Source organism: Berghia stephanieae, chromosome 1 (genome assembly GCF_034508935.2).
Source record: "Berghia stephanieae isolate SIO BIC M18660-M18661 chromosome 1, UCSD_Bste_1.3, whole genome shotgun sequence".
Classification (NCBI taxonomy): domain Eukaryota; kingdom Metazoa; phylum Mollusca; class Gastropoda; order Nudibranchia; family Aeolidiidae; genus Berghia; species Berghia stephanieae.
Window position 1 is genome coordinate 52097716 of NC_088360.1, and position 20000 is coordinate 52117715.

The 20000-nt window shown below is 36.0% G+C and overlaps 1 long non-coding RNA gene across 1 annotated transcript; it reads right to left on the bottom strand.

Moving 5' to 3' along the window:
- Positions 1–12391: 12391 nt before the first annotated feature.
- On the bottom strand, positions 12392–18348 carry LOC144964212 (uncharacterized). Its single transcript, XR_013643774.1, has 5 exons — positions 18283–18348; positions 16232–16457; positions 14565–14746; positions 13546–13726; positions 12392–13116 (listed from the first exon to the last, which is right to left on the bottom strand). It is a non-coding gene; the product is annotated as an uncharacterized LOC144964212 (long non-coding RNA).
- Between the last annotated feature and the right edge of the window lie 1652 nt (positions 18349–20000).

A 20000-nucleotide genomic window follows, 5' to 3' on the forward strand; every position in this document is an offset into this window, starting at 1 on the left:
AGTGCCCGGGAAACCCAAGATACCTAAGAAAGCCGAAAAGAAAGGGACAAGGGGGATAGTAAAAGGGCCCAACCCACAGCCCCCCAAACCCGCCCGCTAGCTGATGTGATGGTAAAGGGGAATAATGAATATTATGCGAGGACAAAAAGTAGGATAGTAACAGCCGTTTATTTGTATAACGTGTAGCAACTATTTTATTTCTGTTCAAACCCAAAGTTTATGAAAAAAAAAAAAAAAGGGGGGGGGAAAGGAATAGACAGTACCAACCACTCTACATTTAAAAGCTCACGATTTACCGTTTTGAAAAAGGGGGTTTATTATCGCGAAACTTGCAGAGGGCAGTTTTGCCACACTTTTTGAATTATTTCTTGTAGGCAACCGGGGAACCAATTTCTATAAAATGATGTGAGTTTCACATGCACTTCTGTTATTGTAAGACTACGTTTAGGTAAAGCAAAAATAGAAAAAAATAAAATTTAAAAAAATCAACCTTCTCCACTGGGGAAAAACCTCAATCCCTAAATATCAGTCAGTCATCGGTTAAACCAAAACACCACAGAGATAATTGAAAGCTTTTTCACAAAAAATGTAAAAAGATGCCAGTTACGCGGGACGTGGGGCATGTAGTGGTCAGTGAAGTCAATTGCAACTTTCAAAGAACTTCATGATTACGAATTCGTGGGTAGATACAATATGTATAGTGACGCTCCGCATTTTTTTTTATAACTACAATAAATGTTTATGCCGTACCAGAAGAGAAGCCATATCATAGTCGATGCGCCATACCTTATTGCCATGAGTAACCACGAGGATACAAAGTCAGATATTCAATTCATGCTGTATGTTTTCACTCTCTCGCAATTGCTTTATGGGATTATAATGAATTGAAGATCTAAAGTCACAAACAAAATCAACCATTTAAAATTCAATGGAAATTGTTTTACTGGAGTTCTTTGAAACACGCAGAAGAGAATGAAGTGATTCAAATACGGGTCAATTTTTACAACGACGATTTTTAGAGCCCTAACCGTTCAGTAATTCGTAAATAGATGTATAAAATCCCTAGATTGTTTAATAACAGCCGAATCTACGTAGCTTCCAAAAATGTTTAATAATACTATTGATTGCATTAACTGATTTTTTTTAAAATTCTGTGCTTATCAGATTTTATGAAAAGTGACTTTCTCAAAGTTGTATTTGATGCCGAATGTCCAAAATTATGTGTATCAATCACACTGGCCTTTTAGTGCAAAATTTGTGCCAAATGTCATATAGCTGGGGTTTGGGGTTTTTTTTTGACATGTGACAGTGAGGATGTTGGTGACATTAGCCATGACATTAGCAGTCGTCAGCTCCTCAAATATGTCGGCCAACATAAAATTCTTATGTTTCTTTGTTTAACTTTCAACATCGCTTACAGAACTTACGAGAATGAATAAATAAATAAGAACTGAACTAATCTCCAAAGTTTGAAAAATGTATGATCATGCGACTTTATGATACATTCATTGACTGTCCTGAAATTTTCTTTAATACACTTATAACGAGCACAAATAAGTTACAGAAGTTGGCACTTGAAAGATCGTTTCAGTGCCTGAGAACAAGAAGACTTAAAACAACACAAAAGGACAGTTAGGCAGATTTAGGTGCGCTACCTGCGAGGCATTTTGCTCACAGGTGGCTTAGAAAAAGAAAGAACATAGAGGAATAGGAATAAAAAGATAGAGCAGCAATCTATAAGTGCCGGGCAAATCCAAGATACCTACAGAAAGCCGCAAAGAAAGGGACAAGGGGGATAGATAAAAGGCCCAACCCACAGCCCCTCCAACCGCCCGCTAGCTGATGGTGATGGTGAATGAGGAATAATGAATATTGATGTCGAGGACAAAAGTAGGATAGTAATTCAGCAGAATTACTTGTATAACTGTGTAGCAACTATTTTATTTCTGTTCAAATCCAGTATGACATTTAGTGCATCACTGAAAATTCAAAAAAGCAATAAGTGCAAAAGACGGGAGAGAATATGACAGTACCAACCACTCTACATTTACATGACATCACTGATTACCTGTTTTGACAAAGGGGTTTATTAGTCGCGAAACTTGCAGATTGCAGTCTTGCCAGCATTCATTTTGTAATTATTTCTTGTAGGCAACCAGGGAACTCAATTTCTATAAAATGATGATGAGCTTCACTATGCACATTCTTGTTATTGTAAGACTACGTGTTAGGTAAAGCAGAAAATAGCAAAAAATAAAATCTTAAAAATCAACCTTGCTCCACTGGGGATAGAACCTCAGATCTCCTGAATAGTCAGTCAGTCAGTCGTGTTACCAAATACACCACAGAGATAATTGAAATGCTTTTTCACAAAAAATAAGTAAAAAGATGCCAGTTGATCGTCGGGATCGTCGGGCATGTAGTGGTCAGTGAGAGATCAATTGCAACTTTCAAAGAACTTCATGATTACGAATTCGTGGGTAGATACAATATGTATAGTGACGCTCCGCATTTTTGTTTTATAACTACAATAAATGTTTATGCCGTACCACGAAGAGAAGCCATATCATAGTCGATGCGCCATACCTTATTGCCATGAGTAACCACGAGGATACAAAGTCAGATATTCAATTCATGCCTGTATGTTTTCACTCTCTCGCAATTGCTTTATGGGATTTATAATGAATTGAAGATCTAAAGTCAAAACAAAATCAACCATTTAAAATTCAATGGAAATTGTTTTACTGGAGTTCTTTGAAACACGCAGAAGAGAATGAAGTGATTCAAATACGGGTCAATTTTTACAACGACGATTTTTAGAGCCCTAACCGTTCAGTAATTCGTAAATAGATGTATAAAATCCCTAGATTGTTTAATAACAGCCGAATCTACGTAGCTTCCAAAAATGTTTAATAATACTATTGATTGCATTAACTGATTATTTTTTAAAATTCTGTGCTTATCAGATTTTATGAAAAGTGACTTTCTCAAAGTTGTATTTGATGCCGAATGTCCAAAATTATGTGTATCAATCACACTGGCCTTTTAGTGCAAAATTTGTGCCAAATGTCATATAGCTGGGGTTTGGGGTTTTTTTTTTGACATGTGACAGTGAGGATGTTGGTGACATTAGCCATGACATTAGCAGTCGTCAGCTCCTCAAATATGTCGGCCAACATAAAATTCTTATGTTTCTTTGTTTAACTTTCAACATCGCTTACAGAACTTACGAGAATGAATAAATAAATAAGAACTGAACTAATCTCCAAAGTTTGAAAAATGTATGATCATGCGACTTTATGATACATTCATTGACTGTCCTGAAATTTTCTTTAATACACTTATAACGAGCACAAATAAGTTACAGAAGTTGGCACTTGAAAGATCGTTTCAGTGCCTGAGAACAAGAAGACTTAAAACAACACAAAAGGACAGTTAGGCAGATTTAGGTGCGCTACCTGCGAGGCATTTTGCTCACAGGTGGCTTAGAAAAAGAAAGACAATAGAGGAATAGGAATAAAAAGATAGAGCAGCAATCTACAAGTGTCCGGCAAATCCAAGATACCTACAGAAAGCCGCAAAGAAAGGGACAAGGGGGATAGATAAAAGGCCCAACCCACAGCCCCTCCAACCGCCCGCTAGCTGATGGTGATGGTGAATGAGGAATAATGAATATTGATGTCGAGGACAAAAGTAGGATAGTAATTCAGCAGAATTACTTGTATAACTGTGTAGCAACTATTTTTTTTTGTTCAAATCCAGTATGACATTTAGTGCATCACTGAAAATTCAAAAAAGCAATAAGTGCAAAAGACGGGAGAGAATATGACAGTACCAACCACTCTACATTTATATGACATCACTGATTACCTGTTTTGACAAAGGGGTTTATTAGTCGGGAAACTTGCAGATTGCAGTCTTGCCAGCATTCATTTTGTAATTAATTCTTGTAGGCAACCAAGGAACTCAATTTCCATAAAATGATGCTGAGCTTCACTATGCACATTCTTGTTATTGTAAGACTACGTGTTAGGTAAAGCAGAAAATAGCAAAAAATAAAATCTCAAAAATCATCCTAGCTCCAATGGGGATAGAACCTCAGATCTCCTGAAGAGTCAGTCAGTCAGTCGTGTTACCAAATACACCACAGAGATAATTGAAATGCTTTTTCACAAAACATAAGTAAAAAGATGCCAGTTGATCGTCGGGATCGTCGGGCATGTAGTGGTCAGTGAGAGATCAATTGCAACTTTCAAAGAACTTCATGATTACGAATTCGTGGGTAGATACAATATGTATAGTGACGCTCCGCATTTTTGTTTTATAACTACAATAAATGTTTATGCCAGTACCAGAAGAGAAGCCATATCATAGTCGATGCGCCATACCTTATTGCCATGAGTAACCACGAGGATACAAAGTCAGATATTCAATTCATGCCTGTATGTTTTCACTCTCTCTCGCAATTGCTTTATGGGATTTATAATGAATTGAAGATCTAAAGTCACAAACAAAATCAACCATTTAAAATTCAATGGAAATTGTTTTACTGGAGTTCTTTGAAACACGCAGAAGAGAATGAAGTGATTCAAATACGGGTCAATTTTTACAACGACGATTTTTAGAGCCCTAACCGTTCAGTAATTCGAAAATAGATGTATAAAATCCCTAGATTGTTTAATAACAGCCGAATCTACGTAGCTTCCAAAAATGTTTAATAATACTATTGATTGCATTAACTGATTATTTTTTCAAAATTCTGTGCTTATCAGATTTTATGAAAAGTGACTTTCTCAAAGTTGTATTTGATGCCGAATGTCCAAAATTATGTGTATCAATCACACTGGCCTTTTAGTGCAAAATTTGTGCCAAATGTCATATAGCTGGGGTTTGGGGTTTTTTTTTGACATGTGACAGTGAGGATGTTGGTGACATTAGCCATGACATTAGCAGTCGTCAGCTCCTCAAATATGTCGGCCAACATAAAATTCTTATGTTTCTTTGTTTAACTTTCAACATCGCTTACAGAACTTATGAGAAGGAATAAATAAATAAGAACTGAACTAATCTCCAAAGTTTGAAAAATGTATGATCATGCGACTTTATGATACATTCATTGACTGTCCTGAAATTTTCTTTAATACACTTATAACGAGCACAAATAAGTTACAGAAGTTGGAACTTGAAAGATCGTTTCAGTGCCTGAGAACAAGAAGACTTAAAACAACACAAAAGGACAGTTAGGCAGATTTAGGTGCGCTACCTGCGAGGCATTTTGCTCACAGGTGGCTTAGAAAAAGAAAGACAATAGAGGAATAGGAATAAAAAGATAGAGCAGCAATCTATAAGTGCCCGGGCAAATCCAAGATACCTACAGAAAGCCGCAAAGAAAGGGACAAGGGGGATAAAAAAGGCCCAACCCACAGCCCCTCCAACCGCCCGCTAGCTGATGGTGATGGTGAATGAGGAATAATGAATATTGATGTCGAGGACAAAAGTAGGATAGTAATTCAGCAGAATTACTTGTATAACTGTGTAGCAACTATTTTATTTCTGTTCAAATCCAGTATGACATTTAGTGCATCACTGAATATTCAAAAAAGCAATAAGTGCAAAAGACGGGAGAGAATATGACAGTACGAACCACTCTACATTTACACCATGACATGACATTACTGATTACCTATTTTAACAAAGGGGTTTATTAGTCGGGAAACTTGCAGATTGCAGTCTTGCCAGCATTCATTTTGTAATTAATTCTTGTAGGCAACCAGGAAACTCAATTTCTATAAAATGATGCTGAGCTTCACTATGCACATTCTTGTTATTGTAAGACTACGTGTTAGGTAAAGCAGAAAATAGCAACAAATAAAATCTCAAAAATCATCCTAGCTCCAATGGGGATAGAACCTCAGATCTCCTGAATAGTCAGTCAGTCAGTCGTGTTACCAAATACACCACAGAGATAATTGAAATGCTTTTTCACAAAAAATAAGTAAAAAGATGCCAGTTGATCGTCGGGATCGTCGGGCATGTATGGTCAGTGAGAGATCAATTGCAACTTTCAAAGAACTTCATGATTATGAATTCGTGGGTAGATACAATATGTATAGTGACGCTCCGCATTTTTGTTTTATAACTACAATAAATGTTTATGCCAGTACCACGAAGAGAAGCCATATCATAGTCGATGCGCCATACCTTTTTGCCATGAGTAACCACGAGGATACAAAGTTAGATATTCAATTCATGCCTGTATGTTTTCACTCTCTCGCAATTGCTTTATGGGATTTATAATGAATTGAAGATCTAAAGTCACAAACAAAATCAACCATTAAATTCAATGGAAATTGTTTTACTGGAGTTCTTTGAAACACGCAGAAGAGAATGAAGTGATTCAAATACGGGTCAATTTTTACAAAGATGATTTTTAGAGCCCTAACCGTTCAGAATTCGTAAATAGATGTATAAAATCCCTAGATTGTTTAATAACAGCCGAATCTACGTAGCTTCCAAAAATGTTTAATAATACTATTGATTGCATTAACTGATTATTTTTTTAAATTCTGTGCTTATCAGATTTTATGAAAAGATCAGATTTTATGAAAGTGACTTTCTCAAAGTTGTATTTGATGCCGAATGTCCAAAATTATGTGTATCAATCAACACTGGCCTTTTAGTGCAAAATTTGTGCCAAATGTCATATAGCTGGGGTTTGGGGTTTTTTTTTGACATGTGACAGTGAGGATGTTGGTGACATTAGCCATGACATTAGCAGTCGTCAGCTCCTCAAATATGTCGGCCAACATAAAATTCTTATCTTTCTTTGTTTAACTTTCAACATTGCTTACAGAACTTACCAAAAAAATAAAAAATAAGAACTGAACTAATCTCCTAAGTTTGAAAAATGTATGATGCGACTTTATGATACATTCATTGACTTCCCTGAAATTTTCTTTAATACACTTATAACGAGCACAAATAAGTTACAGAAGTTGGCACTTGAAAGATCGTTTCAGTGCCTGAGAACAAGAAGACTTAAAACAACACAAAAGGACAGTTAGGCAGATTTAGGTGCGCTACCTGCCAGGCATTTTGCTCACAGGTGGCATAGAAAAAGAAAGACAATAGAGGAATAGGAATAAAAAGATAGAGCAGCAATCTATAAGTGCCCGGGCAAATCCAAGATACCTACAGAAAGCCGCAAAGAAAGGGACAAGGGGGATAGATAAAAGGCCCAACCCACAGCCCCTCCAACCGCCCGCTAGCTGATGGTGATGGGGAATGAGGAATAATGAATATTGATGTCGAGGACAAAAGTAGGATAGTAATTCAGCAGAATTACTTGTATAACTGTGTAGCAACTATTTTATTTATGTTCAAATCCAGTATGACATTTAGTGCATCACTGAAAATTCAAAAAAGCAATAAGTGCAAAAGACGGGAGAAATATGACAGTACCAACCACTCTACATTTACCATGACACATCACTGATTACCTGTTTTGACAAAGGGTTTATTAGTCGCGAAACTTGCAGATTGCAGTCTTGCCAGCATTCATTTTGTAATTATTCTTGCAGGCACCAGGGAACTCCATTTCTATAAAATGATGCTGAGATTCACTATGTACATTCTTGTTATTGTAAGACTACGTGTTAGGTAAAGCAGAAAATAGCAAAAAATAAAATCTCAAAAATCAACCTTGCTCCACTGGGGATCGAACCTCAGATCTCCTGAATAGTCAGTCAGTCAGTCCTGTCACCAAATACACCAAGAGATAATTGAAATGCTTTTTCACAAAAAATAAGTAAAAAGATGCCATTGATCGACGGGATCGTCGGGCATGTAGTGGTCAGTGAGAGATCAATTGCAACTTTCAAAGAACTTCATGATTATGAATTCGTGGGTAGATACAATATGTATAGTGACGCTCTGCATTTTTGTTTTATAACTACAATAAATATTTATGCCGTACCAGAAGAGAAGCCATATCATAGTCGATGCGCCATACCTTATTTGCCATGAGTAACCACGAGGATACAAAGTCAGATATTCAATTCTTGCCTGTATGTTTTCACTCTCTCGCAATGGCTTTATGGGATTTATAATGAATCTGAAAAATCTAAAGTCAAAACAAAATCAACCATTTAAAATTCAATGGAAATTGTTTTACTGGAGTTCTTTGAAACACGCAGAAGAGAATGAAGTGATTCAAATACGGGTCAATTTTTACAACGACGATTTTTAGAGCCCTAACCGTTCAGTAATTCGTAAATAGATGTATAAAATCCCTAGATTGTTTAATAACAGCCGAATCTACGTAGCTTCCAAAAATGTTTAATAATACTATTGATTGCATTAACTGATTATTTTTTTAAATTCCGTGCTTATCAGATTTTATGAAAAGTGACTTTCTCAAAGTTGTATTTGATGCCGAATGTCCAAAATTATGTGTATCAACCACACTGGCCTTTTAGTGCAAAATTTGTGCCAAATGTCATATAGCTGGGGTTTGGGGTTTTTTTTTGACATGTGACAGTGAGGATGTTGGTGACATTAGCCATGATTGTGGCAATGTTCAAGCAGTCGTCAGCTCCTCAAATATGTCGGCCAACATAAAATTCTTATGTTTCTTTGTTTAACTTTCAACATGAACTAATCTCCAAAGTTTGAAAAATGTATGATCATATGACTTTATGATGCATTCATTGACTGTCCTGAAATTTTCTTTAATACACTTATGACGAGCACAAATAAGTTAGAGAAGTTGGCACTTGAAAGATCGTTTCAGTGCCTGAGAACAAGAAGACTTAAAACAACACAAAAGGACAGTTAGGCAGATTTAGGTGGGCTACCTGCGAGGCATTTTGCTCACAGGTGGCTTAGAAAAAGAAAGACAATAGAGGAATAGGAATAAAAAGATAGAGCAGCAATCTATAAGTGCCCGGGCAAATCCAAGATACCTACAGAAAGCCGCAAAGATAGGGACAAGGGGGATAGATAAAAGGCCCAACCCACAGCCCCTCCAACCGCCCGCTAGCTGATGGTGATGGTGAATGAGGAATAATGAATATTGATGTCGAGGATAAAAGTAGGATAGTAATTCAGCAGAATTACTTGTATAACTTTGCAGCAACTATTTTATTTCTGTTCAAATCCAGTATGACATTTAGTGCATCACTGAAAATTAAAAAATGCAATGATTGTGTGTGTGTGTGTGTGTGAGTGTGTGTGTGTGTGTGTGTGTGTGTGTGTGTTTGGGGATAATTAATAGGAAAGTTGACAAATTTTAAGAATGATGTTTAATCATACCAATGAATGGGTACTACCGCAAACTCGGGGACCCAAATAATTTTGGGGTTTTGGGAGAGGGGAAACTTTTTTTTTTAAGTATCTCCCCTCCCAAACCCCCTTATCTCTAAACCCCCTTATCTCTAGAGACTTTTTTAAAAAGTTTTCCCCCTCCCAAACATATCTTGCGAGTTTATATTCTAAAACTTGACAGTCAGTTCCAGTCTTTGTTGTAAGGGTCTGGTGTGCGTCAATGGGCAGGGGGTGGGGTGCTTAACTGATAGTACCTTATAGCCGAGAAATTAAGTTATCTTCAAAGTTTCAAAAACACACGATACAACAACCATATCAGTTCCGACACACCTACAAGAAAGCCAATGCCCCAGTTGAAATTGTCAAAACGAATTGTCATAGATATCACCGAGTCAGACACAAGATGGACTGCAGGGGTAATAAATAATGTTAGTAACATTCTAAATCCTAATACTAATACAAACCAATCATAGTATTCTACGATGTAATAAAATAATATTATATGTGAATGCCATGTAAATATTCGCTTGTCGAAGTGAGTGACAGACGGGTCCAAAAATAGTGACGTCACAACTTGTACGTGTTTCCATCTCATGGAAAGTCAACCAAAGTGTTGAAGGTCCTAAGTTTATGGAATTGGGTCTCGAATGCCTTTGTAGGTGTTGTACATGCGTGGTGTTTCTTGTGAGGAAGGGACAAATGACAAAATATCTGAAATTGCAATACACTCCCCAAAGAACGGTAAAGCTGGAGGAGATCAAACTGTTGCAGAAATGCTCAAAACCAATGACAAATTCACCCCGGAATTGCTTAGAAAAACATTTGAAGATACCTGGAATGCTGAGAAAATGGCAGAATGGAGCACAGGTCTTATCGTAAAACTCAAAAAGGGGCAACCTTTCTGAATGCGGACATTTGGGGGGGGGGGGGGAATAATGCTCCTCTCAATCACAAGCAAAGTCTTCAGCATGATATTCCTAAACCGCATAGAAATACAATTAAGAAAACACGGGCTTTCGGAAAGGACAGTCTTGCTCCGACCATATTTTCTTAGTAAGACAAATCATTGAACACAGCAATGTAAGGAACGCATCTTTATGTATGCAAATTTCTTATACTTTGAACAAATAAAAATCCTACATTTTTAAAAACGTACTATCAACTTTTAACATCCAAAATCTAATCTAAGTAGATCTATCCATCTTGATTTTTTAAATTTGTTGATTCAAAATTTCAGCATTAGGGTCTTAAGGGAGGGAGCGATAAACTATTAATATTGCTGAATTACGTAAATTTTTTTGTTGCAGCAAAGAAGTTTTAACAATTTATAATGGTGTGTATTTTAAAATGGGGCAGTGTCGAGGCTTTATTACAAGGTTTTAAAGTGATCAATTGAGTGGGAAGGGGTGTGTGTGTGTGTGGGGGGGGGGGGGGGGGGGGGGTTGGAGCTTGTAGAATAAATATTTTATTTTATCTTATGTTTTTATCTTTCGACAACGCATCATGATAAAATCTTAGTCTTAATCTTGCTTTTGATAGTGTTGAACTTCTAAAACTTGATCCCCCTGTCTCCAATTTGTTTTGTTATAGAGGTCTAAAGTTAAACGATAGCAATAAGATTTCATGAAAAGTCCTTAACTACCAACTTTATCAAGAGCATTATTATGAACATTAATTTACAAGACATCTCGGGTGCGCTTAACTGTAGCCAAAGTACATAGATCATTTTTTGCCTTTCCATCGTGCACGTCATTTAAAAGAACTAGCTATACTTAGTTATTTTATTCATGCACTTATAAATTATTAACATACAGAAAGCCGCAAAGAAAGGGACAAGGAGGGGGGGGGGGGGTGGTAGATAAAAGGCCCTACCAGCAGTTCCCTCCAATCACCCGCTAGCTGATAGTGATGGTGAATGACAAATAATGAATATTGATGAATATCAAGGCGAAAATTCAAGGGAAATTATCAAAAATGTAAATCAATGCCCTAACATGTCAGGTTTAAAATATCAATATTGCCATGCGATTGCAGAAAGACTTTCGTTTCAAAAGGGGAACGGTTTTTTTAAAAACAAACAAAACAAAACCGAAAAACCCAAGTTGTAAAGGGATTCAACATTTTCCCGTTTACCAGCAGCTCTTTACATTTGATTATTTTTTATTTAAATAGTTATTCAATTATCACTTATTTATTTATTTTATTTATTTATTTATTTAAACAATTAGCTTCTCTATTCATTTATTTCTGCAAGTTTGTGTTTACTCATTGGTTTATTCATAATCTATTCATATTTATGTATTCCCCTATTTATTTTGTATAATTTCGGGGTTTTTTTTTTCTCAATTTAAAACTGTAAATTTATTGAGTATGAAGACATACGCATAAAATGATAAGCATGTGTTTTGAAAAAGAAATGTAAAAAGCCTTTTTAAAGAGCTAAACAAAAACAAAAGAAACTGGATAAATCAATTTTTTTTCAATCAGTAAACTAACGAAATGTTGGCCTATTTTTGGATGTATCATTTCTGAGGTTAAAATTCTACTATTACTTTTACTATTTCAACTACATTACTACTACTTACATCACGACACCAATCCATAATGACAACTATTATTAATACCATTATCTACATTTACATTATTATCAACACCATTACTTTTTAGCATTATCGGCTTGATTTTGTAAAGCGCTTTGAGCACATTTAGTGGTATTGCGCTATATAAAAGCTCAATCATTATCGCGCTTGTTATTACCATAATCATCATTATCATTATCAAGTTTTTGTATTGTTTCAACTGCGCTTGCAACACATTCGTTGATATAGGCGCAAAGGATGGCGTAAAATGACAAAACTATATGAAGAGGAGAACAGAAAAAGAAAGGGAAACATTTCTTTCTGTTATAAGAATGAAAACAATGGCTTTGTTCAGACTCATGCAGCAATAAATAAATATAAATCTAATATATTAATGATGATTTACGAAAAGAGGGGGGGGGGGGGAGGGGGGTATCTCTTAAAATAGGTTCATGGTACCAGCAACTATCCTCAATCGTGTTCTGTGATGCCCACCCATGATTTTCTATAACCCTATGTGTAGAAATGAACTCAGTTCATTGAGATAGTAATAAAATCCGATAGTTTTGTCTCGCATCCCACTTCAAGGGATGGATGGTTGTTGAAAATAAAAACAATCTATAAATCTGAACAAAGCCACAGTATCCCATTTACAACAAAACATTGACATATGTAGCCCTGGTATCTACATCCCAGCCATGACTAGACTGGGTGTACGCCACATGGGCATTATTTTCATTATCATCATTGTCATTATAATGTTTATAATCATTATCAAATGTTTCCCCATCAGGCTATATTATCCATTATTAATTAAACCAAATTTCCACTTCATAGGAATATTCCTTTTCGTCACTGCTTGAGATCAAGTATCATCTACCATTTACGACTTACGAGGGGTAAAATACTTTCAGCTATGGTTTGTTTCTTGATGACAGGAGTAAAAAGCAATAAATCTTGTGACAGGAGAGTAGATAATTTGACATAAAATAAGTCCTACAAATTTTGTAAGGTAACTACCATCAAGATGATCTCACCATACTTGAAACCGGACTGCAACAATAAATTCAGATGTCTTGATTAGATGACAGATGACTTGGTCGCTTCTTGACAAATTGACTTTGTCGCTTCTTGACAAATTGACTTGGTCGCTTCTTGATAAATTTTCATATATATTATTTCTTGAAATGATACATCGTAGAAAGGATGTGATCTGCAATGAGAAGAGAAAAAAGTTCTTTTTTTTTGCACTTGTTTATTATTTTTAGTGTTGTAACGGCGCTTGTAAAAAAATAGGTCAAAAGCGCCAAGGATAAAGTAACATGAGGACTAGGTGTAGGAGAAAAAGAAATGTAAGTATTAATTATCAATATTCATATTTGTTGGTAGTTGGTTCATGGGCCAGAATAAAATAGAGCCATTATGCAATTCTCATTTTGCACACAAGAAACCAACCTGCCCTGAGCGACATATTTAAATTTTCACAAAGTATCAACAATTTTAAAAGCATATAAATGGAACAGTTGTGATTTTTTACCATGAATAAATTGTGACTTTAATATCTCTTACTGGCACCTGGTTTTGCCCGGAAATAATACCGTTTTCACGCGATGGGTTACAAATGTCAAGGTTTGAGACTTACTTGACTTTTATCTTTTCCACTGGATAGTCGGACTGTTCTGTATTCAGCAGATATGAGAATGACAGCCTCTGTAAATTATTGACGTTATTGTTTCCTCTTTTCGGATGAATGCATTTGTCAAATTCTTGTGTTTCTTTGATGACAAGGAGCAAGCGTTGCTGGTAGGGTTTTTGAAAGAGTGCTGCAATCAAGAACAAATTAGACGAAGAAATTGAAAATAAGTCTTGAGTTTCCGTTTCGTCTCACGCTGATTCCGTTTATCATAATCATCATAATTGTCATTGTCATCATCGTCGTCGTCATCGTCGTCGTCGTCGTCGCTATCATCGTTGTCATCGTTGTCATCATTATCATCACTACCACTATAATCTCGTACCAATTTTGTTAGAAAACGTATGCAAAACTTAATGCTTTTAATTATTCTCTTGTGGTATAAAATCGTTTTCTTTTAACATCGTTTTAAAGGCTTTTCGACGCTTGCGACATTTAGAACATTTCAGCGCCAGTAAAAGGGAAGAAAATTGGATATTTTAAAATTATATACAATTACAATTAAAGCACCCAAGAAAAAGTTAGACAAAGGGGAATTGGTTCAAGTGAACTGATGTAGGTTCTAGGTGCATACAATTAATGTAAATTGTTTGAGATCACATAAACGTTTCATCTTGACACCAGCGACAGGACCCCACTAAGAGGAAAAACTGTAAAATGTTTACAAGATATATATCACAAACAGGACATAACATGGATGATTTACAAAGAATAAATTATATCACCTCCCAAATCTAACGCTATACATTTGTTCCCTGTTAAAAAACCAAGTAATCATATTCCAAGACAAAAACAGAAAGCAACTCTAGAAAACATAGGGAGATAGAAGACATGAAGTGACATCCTGCCCACCGTAGGTCAAAAGACCCCACCTAGATTCTCATTTTTATTTGCCCAAATATGTAATTCTACAAAAAAAATTGTAGTAGTAGTTGGCAGGTCTGCAAATGTCATTGTTGTAGACTTACCAATTTGTTTTATGACCCTCCGTTAGATAGTCGGGCTGTTTTGTCTTGAACAGATGATATGAACATGACAGCCTCTGTACATCGTTGACGTTATTATACTTTCCTCTTGTCTGATGATGCATTTTTCACATTTCCACAGTATCTGTGTTGGAAAAGAGCAGGCGCGGCAGGGTTTCTGCGTGCTGTAACCAATAACAAATTAGACAAATTGGAAATGACTGCCTACACGTTTAGTTCTGTATTTCTTTAAGAAAATGTCCACACTAACAGGATTTCAATTGTGTAAAACCATTGGCTTCCGTTGATTTGTCTATACAGCCACCGCCATCATCATCATCATCATCATCATCATCATCATCATCATCATCATCATCATCATCATCATCATCACCTTCATCATCATCGTCTTCGTCGTAACAATTTTGCATAGAAAATGATAAGACAACAATTATTTTATGCTTTTCTTAATGCTGTGGTATAAAATCCATTCAATTTTTCCCCCACTCAAATCGATTGTTCATATTCCCGCTGTACGGTACTCAATTTTAACATTTTGACCAGAAAACTCGGGTTTGCTGGCCAAATATTTTTCAGAGCACGGCACAGTACTGGTCCTGCAAGGGGAAATGGTACAAATAGGGAACAGATGTAGATTCCAAGAGCACCTTAGTGTGCTTAGTTTGAGATCACCTATAAGTCTCACCCGCATAATTCCCCACTAAGAGGAATACACTCAAATGTTTACAAATTTTATGTTAAAAATAAAAAAATATAACAGTTCAGAACAAGAGAGAAGAGTTACAAAGAAAAAAACTATCTCCCAAAACTATAACTACACATTCGACTGTTTCCCTCCCAGTCAAGAACTCCGGCTGGGGTCAGGACAAAACTAAGTAGTCTCATTTCAAGACAGACATAAAGCAATTTGAAAACGGATACAGAGGGATAGAAGACACAGCAAGTACCTCCCTGTGAGGTCGAGAACCCCAACCAGTCGGTTGGTAGAGCACTCGTTTCACACGCAAAGGGAATGCTAATGTCCGGGTAAAATCTTTTTTTATCCTGATCATCCTGTCCACCCATCAGTGATTGGGTAGCTGGGTCTGTTTGATCTGGTACTTTGCGATAGACCAGCGTCCTATCCAAAGGGTAACAAACGAATGCTACTGTCCGTTTAACGCTATAAAAACCGGGATAAACTCAGGCTCTTATGGCCCTGAGGGAATACTTATTTCATTAGAATGTAAATGTGGGCAAGGAGGTAAGATCCGTTTCGTATTCACGACTGTGCAGAGTATGTTTTTCAGAAGGTATTGATTTGTAGTTTAGATGTCAATTATAAAAATATGGATATGTGATTCCACTGATTAAAAAAAAGAATGAATTATTGCCTCCTGCTTAGAAAAATGCATCGAGCATAATCCATATAAATCAGAATGGGCTAATTTATAAACTAAGACAAAGTCTCATTCGTTTTTATAGTTTTAACATAGTGTCTAATCTATGATGGAATTTTGAAAATCAAATTTGTTGAAAAACAAATGACATATCAGATTTTGGAATTCAGATAATGTCCCAGTTTGAAGTTGAACTACTATTTTCTTTTGATAAATATATTCATTATTTGACAATACCGATTTTTTTGATAAACGACAAAATATTCTTACCTGCATGATATTTTCCGTTTCTTTTTGTGATGATCAAATTGATATGGCTCTCAAGATCACGTGTTTGATATTGTTTTCCTTTTTATGTGATGATCAAATTGATATGGCTCTCAAGATCACGTGTTTGATATTGTTTTCCTTTTTATGTGACCATCAAATTAATATGGCTCTCAAGATCACATGTTTGGCGGTTATAGGGAGGTTGTAGGTATAATTAAATTCTGGCCTGGTTGAAACAAAAACAAAATATTCAGCATTAAATATATAGTAGCCCAAGTAAAGCTATCATAATACGAGATATTTCTTTAAAACATGGGCTTTTAAATAGTGCAACATCCACTAAACACGCTCAAAGCGCTTTACAAGGGGTCCCCAGCCAACTGCAATACTAAACATGCAAGACAAGACATGACGCCTGTTAGGCGATATTGCATTTTTTCCGACAAAGACAACAAAGGCGAGTGTCGTATCACAAGGCTACAATGCCGCACGTTTATTAACGTTTGGGATCAAGTTTCAAGCTAAGATTTTAAAAAAAATGAGGCCGATAATAAATGTGTATACTTATAAGTACATTGGTATTCATAAAAACTACAAATTTTGGAAAAGTGCAATAGTTTAAACAAAGAACCGAGCTATATTTTTATGGGCAGATCTCAATAGTCTTGAGGTCGGTTGAGTAAACTCAATTTTGTAGAGTAAATCATTTTTAAAAAGTGTTAAATGGACATTAACAATAACTTGCCACTATTTGGATAGGCCAATGTCTACCATAAATTACTTTCCGCCAGATCTAACAGACCTAGCTATCAAACCACTGCCGTAAAACAGGATTCAGATGAAAATATAAACTTACCTTTGCACCCTTGACGGATACAAATCCTTTATAGTTAAGCTACAGCTTTAAACTAAGCTATCGAAACCTTAACCGATTACGTTTAAACAAATGCAGGCACAGATCCGTAGTTTCACAGCACTTTTATTATATTACTTAAGACTTAATCTTTCAGCCAATATGGACTTCCAATTAGTTGCAATGTCCAATAAATATATTACTATTTAAGATGAATTTCATTTTCATAATTTAAAAAAAAACTGTTGAGTCTGTCGTCTACGACTCCGGCCGACGACATTATTATGGTGTTTCCCATCAGCTTTGATTTATTCCAAGTGATGGAAAACATGTTTCATCAGGTTACCTCCCCCCCCCCCCCCTTATAAAAAGGGGGGTTGGGGGGGGGGGTCCTCCCACCTCCCTCCGATAATAAATATTTTAAAAATCCCCTCTTTAGCTACTGTGAAACTACGGAAGTCCTATGATTTTATATCTTTATTAGTATTTCAATCCCATGAAAAAGAAAATTCCACATCCCTACCTCCCCCCCCCCCCTCCCGATAATTACCAAAACAAAAATAAACACAGGCTCGGGAGAAACGAATTACGTCATGTGTAAAGAAAAAAATATAAAATACAGGGGAGGAGGTATGTTAGTGTGGGCAGATCAATTCACCCGCACATGGACAATACATTTTTTTTTCTTTATATTATTCATTGTTATTGATACTTGTTTAGATACATCTAAATTATTTAGAACAGTTTTAGAACAAATTTTGGGGAATCCTTTCACACGGTTCTCGCTGCTAACCAACGTGAACTTATTTGCATAATTATGTATACGTCGCTGCTAATCACAAATAGAAAAAAAACAACAAAAAAACTTTTTTTTTCTTCTATTACTGCACGGTTAGCAGCGTTTTCAGACAAGTTCTATCCGTCGTTGGTTTTGTGTTATTTCAATTTTTTTCTTTCTTATTTTTTATTACAATTATTATTGTATTAGCGAAAGTAGCATTTTGAAAAAGTCTACTACTTCGAGTACCACACGGAAGGCCTCCCAAATTTTGGTGTTCTTATTACTCGCTTTACCTCGGAGGTAAGGAACAGTTTTATAATAAGCCAGTTCGATTTTCAATGACTTGCATCATTCTGTAGATAAATATTCTAAATCAAAACAATATTTGAAATATAACGGGATAAAAGCTTTGCTTACCTTCACTTAGGACTGTTTCTTCTTCTTCAACATACATGTTGGTCATCAGAAGTGATATGGTCGACAAACTGATTTTGTAATGAATGTCATGAAGCAGGTAGCGCTTAACAAGTCATCTAAAAATTCGTTGAGTAAAGCTCATCAATCCGTTTCAAAACTTGTGTAACTTTAAACGTTTGTAGTCTGCTTGAAGTAATTAATGAGAACTTAAGAATTCAACTTTATTCATTCTTTATTCATTGGCAGAAGCTCACAACATTGCCATCCGGAAATATAGATAGTTCGAAGGTGACGTCACTCAGGCCTTTGTTATTGTTTTTGCCATCCGCGTTTGTGAGTTGCTCTCACTGAACTGTATTAACCAGACTATAAAAGTTCATGGTTACACAGAGTTTGTATGTTGGTCCGTTATACTTCCGGATGGCAATGTTGTGAACTCCTTGGCCAAGCGCATTCTATCTATAACGGACCCACACACACAACTATGTGTAATCTTGGTCGTTTATAGTCTGGTTGATACTCATAAAAACGAATTATGATGATCTTACTCGGGTCTTTGTTATTGTTGTTTTTTTTATGTTTATTTGTTTGTTGTTTTTTGTTTTTTTTTTTTTTTGCCATCCACGTTTATGTGTAATTCTCACTAAACTGTAGGCTATTAACCAGACTAAAAACGACCGAGATTACACATAGTAATGTGTGTTGGTCCGTTATATTTTCGGATGGCAATGTTGGAGTTTCTTAGCCAAGTGCACACACACACACACACACACACACACACACACACACACACACACATTGAGTAGAACTCACCGATCGTCAGTCTTATTATGATATGGACAGAGACTAAAATGACGATCGAGACTTGAAAATAAGGCAGCACTTCCGTATGTGGGTCTCAATCAAGTCGTAAATATAGGCGGTTTTATGTTTAAATAAAATACACAGAATTTCTACCCGCCATGGCAATCGTAAAAATACACACAATTATGTGTAGACTTAAACGTTTATAGACGGAACAAAATTGACGTCAATCACCTCTTTGTTATTGTTTGTAGCCGGCCTTTTTTTAGGAGTAGTTATCACTAAATTATATCACACAGACTATAAACGTTCAAGTCACACATAGCTTTGTGTGTTGGTATGTTATATCCGGCTGGCGGGTATTGTGAGCTTTTTGGATAAACGCAATACATCAATAGTCTGTCAAGGAGAGTTTTGTGAGAAGTAATCCCACAACTGAAGAAAGAAAGCTTCGAAAACCTGGACCAAATTTATGGCTATGCAAATAAATATTATGAGCGAGATGATGTTTACCAACTTGAAAGGGTCTGATCGTGGCTATCGTTAAGTTATAGATAGTATGCGCTTTGCTAAGAAGTTCACAACATTGCCATCCGGAAGTATAACGGACCAACACACAAATCTATGTGTAATTTTGGTCGTTTATAGCCTGGTTAATGCAGTTTAGTGAGAAGTACTCACAAACATTGGTGGAAATAAAACAATAACAAATACCCGAGTGACGTCATCTATAGTCATCGTTCTATCTATAGATAGTATGCAGATGACGTCACTCAGGCCTTTGTTATTGTTTTTGCCATCCGCGTTTGTGAGTTGTTCTCACTAAAACTCTGTGTAACCATGAACTTTTATAGTCTGGTTAATACAGTTTAGTGAGAACAACTCACAAACGCGGATGGCAAAAACAATAACAA